General features: G+C 48.7%; 1 long non-coding RNA gene across 2 annotated transcripts; it reads left to right on the top strand.

Annotated features, from left to right (window-relative positions):
* The first annotated feature begins 54 nt into the window (after positions 1-54).
* LOC122158505 lies at positions 55-12238 on the top strand. Of its 2 annotated transcripts, XR_006168248.1 has the most exons (5): positions 55-420; positions 513-611; positions 1778-1923; positions 3787-3866; positions 12098-12238. It is a non-coding gene; the product is annotated as an uncharacterized LOC122158505 (long non-coding RNA). The 2 variants fall into 2 exon arrangements; XR_006168247.1 differs by lacking the exon at positions 12098-12238 and having other exon boundaries at positions 3787-4716.
* Positions 12239-12767: the final 529 nt, after the last annotated feature.

The following is a 12767-nucleotide window of genomic DNA, read 5'->3' as shown; positions in this document are numbered from 1 at the left end:
GTCAGAACTCGGGGAACGCCGTGGTGCTGGCAGACGCTGCTTCAGCTTGGTCGGTGGCTTTTCCCTGTAGCACAAACAGGGCGAGTATACAAGCACTGTGAAATGACATCGTACCTCGATTCGGGCGCCTGCTGCGATGCCGTTGGACAAAGGGTGCTCGGTGCTGTGAGTGCTGCGGCAGCTCGGTCACACCGTGGGCATCAGCTGGGAATTGCACACAGCCTGTTGAGCACGAGGGGCACGTGGAAATCGCCAGATGAAAGCACGTGGCTGAAATTCAGCAGGAGGAGAACTTACACGGGTAGCAGGCAACAAGGATGAGGGTAAAATCAAGATGTAAGGAATGCTTGAGTCCTTTTGGAGTTCTGTACGGCAGACCCGACCGATTTCAGTTTAAAGGGGAAGCTCTGAGTCCATGAGGTGAGAATTATTTACGTCTGAACGGGATGTGATGCTGGAGATGAGTAGCCCGTGGCCTCACTGGGTTTTTCTCTTTGGGTGATTATCCACAGAGAGGACAGGGTAACACACACATCTACAGGATGCTCTCCTGCTGTGTCATGAGGATCAGAGCCAACCCCATTGCTGTGTGAACTCTTCAATGCACAGAGGTAAGGTTCCCCAGCACGGCTGGATCCACTCCTAGTCCCAGACAGTTTGTGTCTAAGGGATCCTAGACAGATAGATAGATGTACCCTTAGTGAAGCTGACAAATTCCAAACCAAACTATTAGTTGCTTACCGAGGATCCGTACCAGCAAGGTGTCTTGACATCAAGGTGGAAAGGATCTCTGTGCAGGTGTGACATCAAGAGACATCCCTGCTCAAGGCTGTAGGAATGGAATGTTGTTCCTGCATTAGATATTAAGAGGAGGGAATTGATCTGAAGAAGCAGAGCACAGTGTACTTGTGTTTAGTAACTTGTCCTTAGAAATAGCTGATGTGAAAAAGTAGAAATACCATATATGTTAGTAACCTACTTTAGAAATACAGTTGCTGAATTGTGTGATTAATTCTTGCTTGCAAAACTGCAATAGCTCTTAAATGTTCCAAATAGTGTAGGTATAGTATTATGGACTAGAAATCATGTTGTAGGGCTATTTTGTTTGGATAAGAGACCCTCAGCAAAAGAAAAACAGACTTAACAAACATCAAAGAAGCCAGGGCCTCTACGCAAGGCTGGCTTGCCTGGCTCTGTGGGTAGGTTGGGATGCAACAGGCAGGCATCAAGATACTCCCCCTTGTCCTCCTTCCAAGCTTATCTCTATGCAGGGACGAGCAGAAGTCCAGAAACAAGGACTGAGTGTTGAGTGAGCAAGTGTGAGAAGTTAACTAATTAGCGATATATGCTTAGCCAGCAATAATTGATGTTCATCCAGTATCCATAGGTTTAGTTGAGCGTCGGGAACATTGTGAACCTGAAGTACTCAGCCAATGAGGAACCAGGGGAGAAAGAGATAAGTGTCGAGTTATAGGGCGTAAAAGATGTAAGCTGCTTTCTGCGTGCTCTCCTGCTTGCGTGAGTTAAGAGAGGACAAGATAAGGGTTACCCATTGTATAGCAATGCAGGAAAGCAGGATGTGAGGCCAGATAAGAAAAGAACATCAGAGTGGACTCATGCTTGACATCTTGCAAACAGTGTTGAAAAGAAACCTCAAAATAAACACACGCAGCCTTTGTAGACCCTCCCCTCCAAAATCAACATATTTTGCACAGCCAGAGTTGCCTTCCCAGTCTTTTGTCTGTTGGCAGTTTTACTTCATCTGTTTTTTCTTCAGGTCACAGCAGAGTGAGTCTGCCTGCATCAGCAGAAGAGCTGCCTTCATGGAGGTGCAGATGCAGCTGGCCGTTGTGGAATTCATCTTGAACCACTCAGATGTTCTCTTCCACTCCAAATCCAGCCCGTTCTTTGGAGATGGAGCAGGTGAGCATCTTCCTCCATTAGCTTTACCTTGATCAGACACCTTGATCAAATCCAGATCTCCACCAAGATACTTGACATATGCTTTTACTGTTGAGGAGACAACAGACTTCTGGACTGATATAAGAATATGGCAAATGTGGCTACCAGTATCTTTCTGGGAAGCCAGGGATGCTCTACGAGAACATACAGCTGAAATTTTGGCTGCTGCTGTTAGGTCCACACACTGACAAGCTGCACAGAGTAACTTAAATCTTTCTCCCTACTCTCTCTTTTCCTTCTAAAATCACTTTCTTCAATGCTTCTGTGTGCTTTCCCACTTGAGCTGTCTTGCAGTACAACACAGTGCGTGATCCTTACAAGCATCTTAGAAGACAAATGGCAAACAGCAGATTTAAAGAAGGCTCTTGGTATTCATTAGCATTGATGCTGAGAAACAGAAGTCTTGCTCTTAATGGGAGATATTCTGACAGCTGCTTTCATGGTTGTTTCTTCTGCACAGTCTCTGTAAGTTAATCAGCAGGGCTGTCCAGCTGCACAGCAAAGACTGCACGGGCCCTGCAGCTGTTGCCCAGTTCTCTGCCTGCACAGCAGAGGCTTTAGGATGAGCTTAGGTGCTAAGAGTGAGGAAATAACTGCAAGCTGTTTGTGCTCAGCCCTGGAACCTACAGCTGTCCTTGAGTGACTGCTAAGACCATAAGTGCACCTGGTCCAGTGGAAAGAAAGAGAGTTGCACCAGGAAGAAAGTTTCCTCTGCTTGTTGAGTAAGTGTGAAGAGCACAAACAATTATTATTCCAAAGGAGCGCTAAGTTTGTTCCATCTGCTTTGATACCCCGACCTTCCAATGAGATTTGCAGTCACTGCAGTTATTGCCACTGGTGGAGTATAGATAACTGCTTTTTCAGAGTATTTGCTGCTTGCCGTTTGATACAAGTGTTGCTCTTCTTTTTATAGCACAGTTGCTGTAAGTGCAGCTTTTGTTCCTACTGGAAGGCAGTTTTTATGTCAGCAGGATGCAGGGGTAAGCTTGGTTGAACAGGAACAGCCCACAGCAGGCTGAGCTCTGCCAGGGGAAGATGGACATGCAAAGCACCTGAGCCATGTGATGATCCAGGCTGTAGAACGGAGCATATCACCTTGGCCAGTTGTTTAATGATTCAGACGTTCACATTGTCTGCTTTCCCACAAGCAGAAGGGTCAGGGGATGTCACAGAGGATCAGCTAAGCTTGGCAATACTGCTCTGGCAAGGCAGCCCCTGTGAGCACACAAAGGACAAACAGGGACAGCTCTTAGAGCAGACTCCTCGCGCTCACCTGCACTGCCCTGCACTGAGAGGCTTCAGAGATCCTGGCAGCTGGCACTGTGGGCTACTGTGGTAGAAATCTAAATGTTTGTCTGCAAAAACAAGCATAGGCTGTAAGCAGGCCGAGAGCAAGGCACGGCCAGATTCAGTTCTCTGTGTCCACCTGCACGCTGGGTTGCAGCTGCTGCAGTCGTGTGCAGCGTTTCCTGTTGCTGGATGCTGAGAGCAAACCCAGACCTCATAAGAAGAAAACTGTCGTTATCATGACAATATTTTGCATGCAGATGAAGATTGATTCAAGTATGGCAGTGAAGGTTTCTGACTGACTTGTCCTCACTTTTTAGGAGTTTTGTTTGCTTGCTTAAATACAGTAAGCTGCTCTCACTTATGAGTATGTCTGTCCTTTGCCATAAACATACCTGTGACAAAATGGTTGTTTTGACATCATCCTGCAGTAGCTAGGATAACCAAGCCTTAGAAAAACACAGCACCTCCCCCAGAGCTGTGATGGCTGTGCTGCTGCTTGCTGATCCTCCTCTGATCTGTGCTTTTGCTTTACAGGACACAGTTCTTAATTGTGGCCCGAGTCCCTGTGGGTTTCTTTTCCTCCCACCAAGCTACTCACCCTGGAGGAGGCACAGGTGCGGACACAAGGCCACAGCAGCTCTCCCGTTGTGCCAGACAGCAGAGACAGTGGAGTGGAAGAGGGCCCCGCAGCATTACAGGGGAAATTGCACACAGTCATTGACTTTCCATCCAAAAGATGAAGAGGAGTTTCTTTTGCAGCACCTATCATAATTGTTTGGGTGTTGTTTTTTTTTTCCATTATTACTAATGCAAAACTTGCTGAAACTAAGTTACCTTAACCACTCATGGAGTGTGGTAGCAAATTTCCACTCACTTTGGACTCTGAGGACTCAACTAGCTTACAACTGCCTGATGGGCTCAGTTTAGGCACACAATGGCACCGTTCCTTTCCTGTTAGGCAGCTCAGGTGTATAAACCATCTGATGTCGATGCTTGCCAGTACTGCCTGCACCTGGAGACATCAGGGTTTTCCAGATTCCAGGACCACGTGCCTGAAGTAAATTCGGGTTCTCCTGTAAGCAGAGCTGTTGGACTGACTTGCTGTTTGCTAGGACTGGGAAGAGGCAAGGCTGCTGCAGCCCCAACCCCACCTGGCATGGGTCTCTGTAGGGCCGGGCTGCTGGCTTTGTTCCGGGCACTGCAGGGCTCTGTGACCAAAAATTACCCCCAGGAGCTGTGCTCACACCTCGCTGGCAAACATGGCTGAGAAACCCCTGCACGTGGCCAGCCAGGAGCTGCTGCCCTTCTGACCACCTCACTCAATAACTGCTCTCTGCTTGGGTGCACATGCTGGAAGCTATTACTCAACGAATAATACAAATGTAAGAAATAAACACTAAACAGGGTGTATTGTCACAAGGTGGCCAGACAAGAGGAGTAAGAAAATGTGTAAGCATTGGGCATGTAAGTTGTGTCTGTTTCCTTGGAGGCAGAAACCCTCATGTTCTCCTAGTTCACTTGGGTGCAATTTTACTTAAGATCCTCTCAAGATCTTCTGAGCCTGTTTGAGCCTTGAAGGGCATGCACAGTCCACCCGTGAGTATTTCTTTACTGGGAGACCTGCCACATTTCAGTGGGAAGGTTACTGCTGCCCTCTGCAGCTGAGAGCCCAGACCTTTGTATATCGGCTGTGGCATTGTTGTTTTAGTAAATCATGCCTAGTCAAGGTTTGGATTAATTTGGCATGTACAACAATCTGTGTATGGCTACCTGTTTAACTATACTAGATTGCAAACGTTTAACAAAGCAAACCTCACTTTTGCCAGTGGTTTCCCGTCTGGTTACAAACTCACCACTTACTGCAGTAAGAACACCACATTTTGCTTCAGCGTTTGCTACGAATTCCACACCTTGCTGTCATTTCTTCCTCAGCTTCATTTTCTCCACCCTTCACTGCTATCGCATCTGTTACCAGACGCAGCGCCGCTTTTCGCACAAGCTGCTCTTCTGTTCAGTGAGGGCAGAACCCTCCTGGGCCCTGCCAGCCCCCCCTCCCAGCTCTTCCTGCGGAGATCTCTGGGTCCTAGAGCCCTTCTCTCAGCTCCTCCCTCCTCAGGCTTCCCGTGCTGACACTGGGATACCGAGTTTCCTACATCTGCAGATCAAGGCTCTTCTCGCTTCCAGTCTTTTGTTTTCGTCCCCACTCGCCATTAACGCCTCGTTTGCGTTCTGGTTACCAGCGGGGGGAGGAGCAGTGCGGGGATGCGTTCTCTTGCCGGCACTGATCTGCTTTGGCTGGAGCAGATCACAGACTTGAATATTTTAACCCGCTGCTCTTCTTTAAACTTTGTGCTGATTTTTGTCTTCGTTGTTTTGTTTTTCACAGTTCCACTATTTGTACCCTCAGTTACGCTTCCATGTACCATTCCTAATTCCACTTCCATGCAGCACTGATGTTTGCACTTCCATACAGCACTAACATTCACACTTCTGCGCACTGTTAACAATTCCACCTCCGTATACCATTAACCATTACATTTCCATCTGCCATTTACATTTACACTTTCATTGCCATAAGCATTTACCAATCACAAAGACAGTGACAATAACCAGTACAGGATATCCCCAAGATTCTTCCTCTCCCCCAGGTTATCAGTGGGAAATGAGCATTCCCGTTCACCTGATTCCGGCAGTGAAAATCCCACCCGACGGCGGCGGCCGGGCAGCCGATGGTATCGTGGGCTGATCTGCAGGGCAACCAGCCGCTCCCTCGCCCTCAGGCAGACTGGGGCTGTCAGACTGCGATCTTCAGTGGCTCTTCAGCGCTTCAAAGAGCTTTCTCCGAGTCTGCAGCTCCCCGAACGCTGTCTTACCACCCGCAGCAGCAGCGTCCCATAGCTTTACCCCGACCCGGTCCCCTACTTCGGGGTCGTAAATGGTCTGATTTGCGATCGAGGGGTCACTCTTGGCAGCCCAGAGCAGCACCTGCTGTAAAACGGCAGCGGGCACCGTCTTTTCCCATTTTTTCAGAACAATCTGCAAAGTAACTCGGACGTTCTTTTGTTCGGAGCTCACATGAATCCCCACGGCAACGGTCCGGAGAAAGGCACTCCGAGCTGTCGGGGCGATGAATCCTCAGGTTGTGGCGCTTCTCTCCGCGTCTGCCGTGCTTCTCAGCGTGTTTTGCGCCCTTTCTCAGCGTGTGCCACGCTTCTCTCAGCGCCACGCTTTTCTCAGCGTGCTCCGTGCTTTTCTCGGCACCTGCCACGCTTTTCTCAGCGTGCTCCGGAGCGGTCAGTCTTCAAGTCGGGCCCGGCTTCGGGTCCCTGTTCGGGCGCCAATTGTCGGCGCTCAGCCGAGTTAGAGAGCTCGCACGGTTTCTTGTAGCATCAGAATCGTTCTCCGAATAGTTCTGCTTTATGGTGTTCAACACACATCTGATGTACCATTCACTTACAAGCAGGAAAATGCTGTCCCCCTCCTCAGTTAATTGGCCCAGCTTCTCCCAAACAATAGTGATAAAGGATGAAAGGTTTCTTAAGTGTGATAAGGTTAACAGTGCATACAGACACAACCTCCTGTTTGCCCTTAGACGCAAACAGAGCCCATTTGCTCTCAGTCTTACACTCCAGACTCCCAAGGTTTCACGGTGATAGGCTCCATCAAGGAGTCTGATAGACTCTTGGCTGACTTGCTCACAGTTACATCTTTCCCCACATCTCCCCCTTCCTTATTAACAAAGAAGGCACGGTTCATAAGCATCCTGTATCATTTTTGTATACACTGCAACAAGTGTGAAACACAAATCGAAACACACAAAAAGGCAATGAGCCAAACTAGTCCTAATTTTAACAAATTCTGTATCTACCCTGCAAAAACCCCTCAAGAGACCCCTAAATACATTCCATCCACCTTGGAGCTGTTCCTTATCCAGAGAAAAGCAGGACTCCACACGGGGTTGCTTCTTTCAGCGCAGCACTTCTTGCAGCCTGAACTTCCTTGCAGCTTCTGTGCAGCACGAGCTTCCTTCCAGCACTCTCGGTCCGACTGGGTCCTTGTATGGACTCAGATATGAGCAATCCACATTGTTTATTACAGGTTCTCACAAAACTGATATACCTTCACAAGTTTCCTTTTGTACTGTTCTGTTCTATCCTACTTTTAAAACCCCCCCCCCCCCCCCCTTTTTTTTTTTTTTTTTAGTAAGAATCTGTTAATGAAAACTGCTAGGATTTTGCTGTTTTCCTATGACGTTTTGTAGTGTCATGAAAGCAAAAGATCCTAACAACCGTAAAACCTTCCTGTATTTATGTACCAGAGTTTGAACTAAAATAAGTTCTACTTTCGTGTGTACTTCTGCTTATGTGACTTTCTTAGGGAGTTCAACCAATATGGATCTAATGCTTGCAATATCCAGGACTATGAAGCCCTATTTTGTAAGCCCGTTTCTATAGCAGTGCGCCTGATTGCCATTGAAACAATTCATAGTTGGATGTCTGGGTGACTTGTAGAACAGGGACCTTCGCTCACTGATGCTTTCCATGTAAATCTTGTAAAATTCTTGGTCTGTGGGAGACAGATCATTCTGTGTCATAGGACAGGATCTTTTTGTTTTGTTTTCTGTGAAATATAGCTGTAAAGAAAAAAAAGACAAGCATATGGAAAATACACGAATCTCGGAGGCAGAGATCTGGAGTGGAATTTTATTTTAGACAATCCTCTCTTTCCTCTCTTTCTAAAGCAATGTGCTGAGCAGCTGTAGTGCACAGTGCCCTGTGTGCACCTCCCCCTTCCCAAAGGTAAAGTGTTCCAGAAAAGTTAAGGTTGTCCATCTGCTTCGCGACAGGTCCTACAGAATCCATTTGCTGATCTAACAATGGAGTGCTCTGGCATGACGCAAAAAAAAAAGGCAGACAAAGTGCCAACATTGTAGCTCTCAGAACAGCTAGGGCCAAAGATGAGGGTGGGAGCTGGGCACAGCCCCTCCTCCCAGCACTGTAGCTGTTCACAGCCCCTCTCAGCCCTGCAGACCATCTGGATGCAGGGCTGGAGCTGTGGCTGGGCAGCACTTTGAGCAGGCAATCAGCTGCAGCTCTGCTAGTGCACTGCTGACACACTGTGCTCTGCAGCTGTGTGTTTTCTGCTTAAGGCTGGAGCAGAATGCAAAATGCAAGAGATGAAACAAATCCCACTGGAAAACCTTTGAGAGGGAAATCTGTTCAGTTCTCCTGTTACAGCTCTACAGACTTTTTTAAGTGGCAGAAGTGATGTTTTTCCTTTTTTCTTTTTTTTTTTTTTTTTTTTTCCCCTCCCTCTTTCTTCTGGCTCAATGGAAGAGGGAATCCTTGTTATGGTGGGTGAGCATTTTATATATCTATTGAATTTCTTACATTTCTGTGCTCAGGTCCCGACCCCTGAGATGAATCACAGAATCACCCGGGTTGGAAGGGACCTCAAGGATCATGTAGTTCCAACCCCCCTGCCCAGCAGGGCCACCAAACACACACATTCAGATCAGGTTGCCCAGGACCCCATCCAACCTGGCCTTGAACACGTCCAAGGACGGGGCATCCACAACCTCCCTGGGCAACCCGTTCCAGGGCCTAACCACTCTCCTTGTAAAGAACTTCCCCCTAACATCCAACCTAAATCTTCCCTCCTTCAACTTGGATCCATTTCCCCTAGTCCTGCTGTTGTCAGCCCTTTTGAAGAGTTTACTCCCCTCCTGGGTGTAGGTTCCCTTCAGGTATTGGTAGGCTGCCATGAGGTCACCCCGCAGCCTTCTCTTCTCCAGGCTGAACAAGCCCAACTCCCTCAGCCTGTCCTCATAGGGGAGGTGCTCCAGCCCCCTGATCATCTTAGTCGCCCTCCTCTGGACCCTTTCCAAAATCTCAGTGTCTTTCTTGTACTGAGGGCTCCACACCTGGACACAGGACTCCAGATGGGGCCTCACAAGAGCCGAGTAGAGGGACAATCACCTCCCTCTCCCTGCTGACCACCCCTCTCCTGATGGAGCCCAGGATCCCATTTGCCTTTCGAGCTGCCAGAGCGCACTGCTGGCTCATGTTCAGTCTCTCGTCCATCAGGACCCCCAGGTCCTTCTCTGCCGAGCTGCTCTCAAGGACCACTCCTCCCAGCCTGTACGGGTGCCTGGGGTTCTTCCGGCCCAAATGCAAAACCTTGCACTTTGCCGTGTTGAACCTCATTAGGTTCACCCGAGCCCAGCCCTCCAGCCTGTCGAGGTCCCTCTGAATGGCATCCCTTCCTTCCACCGTATCAACCGCACCACTCAGCTTGGTGTCGTCAGCAAACTTGCTGAGGGTGCACTCAATTCCCTCATCGATGTCATTAATAAAGATGTTAAAGAGCACCGGTCCCAAGACAGACCCTTGGGGGACACCACTTGTTACCGGCCTCCACCTGGACATAGAGCCATTGACCACCACCCTCTGTCTGCGGCCTTTCAACCAGTTGCTTATCCATCGGGTCGTCCACCCATCAAATCCACTTCCCTCCAATTTGGAGATGAGGATGTGGTGGGGGACCATGTCAAAGGCCTTGCTCAGGTCCAGGTAAATGACATTGGTCGCCTTCCCTTCGTCCACCAATGCCGTCACTCCATCATAGAAGGCCACAAGATTAGTTAGGCATGACCTTCCTTTGGTGAAGCCGTGCTGGCTGTCTCGGATCACATGCTCATTCTTTATGTGATCAAGCATGTCGTCCAGGAGGATCTGTTCCATGATCTTCCCAGGCACGGAGGTGAGACTCACCGGCCTGTAGTTCCCCAGGTCCTCCCTGCTCCCCTTCTTGTATATGGGAGTGACGTGACCCTTCCTCCAGTCATCCGGGACCTCACCTGACAGCCACGACTTCTCAAATATGGTGGAGAGCGGCTCGGCAACCACCTCAGCCAGCTCCTTCAGGACCCTGGGATGCACGCCATCCGGCCCCATAGACTTGTATTCATTCAGTCTAAGGAGGCACTGTCGGACTTGCTCTGCCCTCCTTGGTCCCCACATAGAGGTTTGGGGATGCAGGGTTCAGGGACGGGAAAAAGACTAGAATCCTGGCCACCAGTGAAGACCGAGGTGAAGAACTCATTCAGCACCTCAGCTTTCTCTTCATCTGTTGAAGCCAGTTCTCCTTTTAAATTTACCAAAGTAGGTACGCCCGTTTTGGCCTGTCTCTTCTGGCCAATGTACCTGTAGAAGGTTTTCTTATTGTTTTTCACATCCCTTGCCAAGTACAGTTCTGCCTGCGCCTTGGCTTCCCTGATCCCACGTCTGCAAGTCCGGACGGCATCCCTGTACTCTTCCCAGGTGATACAGCCTTGTTTCCAGAGCTTGTACACCCCTTTCTTCACCCTCAGTTCTCTCAGCAGGTCCTTGCTGAGCCATGCCGGTTTCCTACCTCGCCTGCCCACTTTCTTATTCAGAGGAATGGAGACCTCTTGTGCTTCCAGGAGGTCATCTTTGAAGAGCTGCCAGCTCTCCTCAACATCCTTGTCTTTGAGGGCAGCGCGCCAGGGGATCTTGGCCAGCAATCCATTGAGTAGCTTGAAGTCTGCTTTTCTAAAGTTCAGTGTCCTGATCCTGCTCTTTGCCAGGCCCACATCGCTTGAGATCACAAACTCAACCAGGGCGTGGTCGCTGGAGCCCAGGCAGCCTCCAACCTTGACGCCTTTGATGATCTCCTCGGCATTGGTGAGCAGCAGGTCTAGCAATGCTTCACCTCTGGTCGGTCTGTCTAATACCTGAACCAGAAAGCTATCGTCAATGGATTCCAAGAGCCTTCTGGAGCTCTTGCAGCTCGCCGTGTGGTTTTCCCAGTAGATGTCCGGATGGTTGAAGTCCCCCACCAGGACAAGAGCCCGTGAGCCAGACATCTCACGCATCTGGAGCAAGAAAGCCTCGTCAACAGCCTCCCCTTGATCAGGTGGTCTGTATGTGGTCTGAATCAGGCAAGGTGCTATCAGAATGGGCTGAGAGGCTCCAGCCTCACCTCAGAGCTCTCCAGCTTAATCAATGAAGGGCTGAGACAACCTCATGCCACACAGCATCAACCTCTGAAGATGCAGCACATACCAGGGAGCAAGAGATCAGATCCTTGACAGTTCAAATGCAAAGTGTTGCAGCTGCAAGGGGCATTAGGTGTAACTTGCCTTTGTTAACAAATCTCTTCCTAAGCATTCTTCCTCACCGCCACACTACCCCATACTCACAGAGAGCTGGACTAAGGGCAGCAAGGGGATTGTGTGGAGTGGGGCACCTGCTAGAACACTGGGGAGCATGCAGGAAGGAGAACTTGGCTTATCCAACGTATTCATCCACGGCAGCAGTGGTCTCAGGCTCCCAGAAAACCCTGTTCCTCCCACGGGGGTGAGGAGCTGAATGGAGAACTGAGTGGAGGATGAATGCTGTGGAGAGATGAGTCAATGGCAGTGCTGGGTGCCCCCGCTTCCCTTCTTGCTTCACTTGCATGCAGAAGAGTGTGTGGCCTATGAGGTCATGCATTTTTGTGTTTGGTGGGAAGTTCTGCTCCGAGGAGAAATCCTCTGTGCAATACAGCTCCACTCAGGGATTTGGAGAGTGGACAACGTTTCAGCAGCTGCTTCAGCACCAGATAAAGGCAAACACTGCAAACACTATCCATAATTTGTATTGGGTGCTTTGCAGGTGGCTGTGGGTTTTGAAATAGGAATCAAGCAAACCCAGGTGTATGAACCTAAGTCTTACGCATGCCTGAATATCTGAGTCAAAACTAAGAACAATAATCACGATTATTTGGCTGCTGGGAAAGTATATCTTAAATGCAGCTCATTAACTCCCCTTCTCTCCTTCAGGCAAAGCAGAACAGGCAGGAAGAATGAAAGCAGCAGGAGGGAAAACTCCAGCACGTGGAAATTGGCCTCATGTAGTGTAAATGCAGGTCCTACCGATCGACAAAGAGCCTCCTCAAAGGACAAAGAAATTACAGTTTGTAATTCATTGCCTCTTCATTTGTATAAAGTGATGCCTGTGTCTCTGATGTTTTTCAGGAGAAATATACTTTGCAGGATATCAGCTACTAAACAGGCCCACTGTAATTCTGTCCTCCCAGTGTTTTCTCCATAGATCCCTTTGTTATTTCTCCTGGGTCCCTCTTATTGATCCTTTTCGGCAGCACTTTATCTCAAGTACTTTAAGGGCTGCTTATCCATATATTGGTCACAGCAGCAGCTGCATGAATTTTCTCATGTAAAAATTGTGCACTGTCCATGTAAAAAGTTTCTGTTGCTGTAATTCAGACATTCTGGTCACTATTACTGTCACTGAGCACCAGCATTTATAATCCTTTCCTACTGTTTCAGATATTGTTGATGTCGCTACTCTAAGTTGATAGGCAAGAGGGGAAGTGTAAAAATCCCTGCTTTCTTAACGTACCTTTAAGCTCTATGTGCTTTTTAGTGCATGCAGAGGTTCTTTCCATTGTAGTTTTTTTAGATTGCAGTTAGAAATGCTGCTGTAGAGATG

The sequence above is a fragment of the Centrocercus urophasianus genome, unplaced genomic scaffold, assembly GCF_019232065.1.
Source record: "Centrocercus urophasianus isolate 14NV4802_14NV808 unplaced genomic scaffold, USGS_Curo_1.0 seq_1435, whole genome shotgun sequence".
In the NCBI taxonomy this organism is placed as follows: Eukaryota; Metazoa; Chordata; class Aves; order Galliformes; family Phasianidae; genus Centrocercus; species Centrocercus urophasianus.
This window is presented reverse-complemented; position numbering and strand designations above follow the sequence as displayed.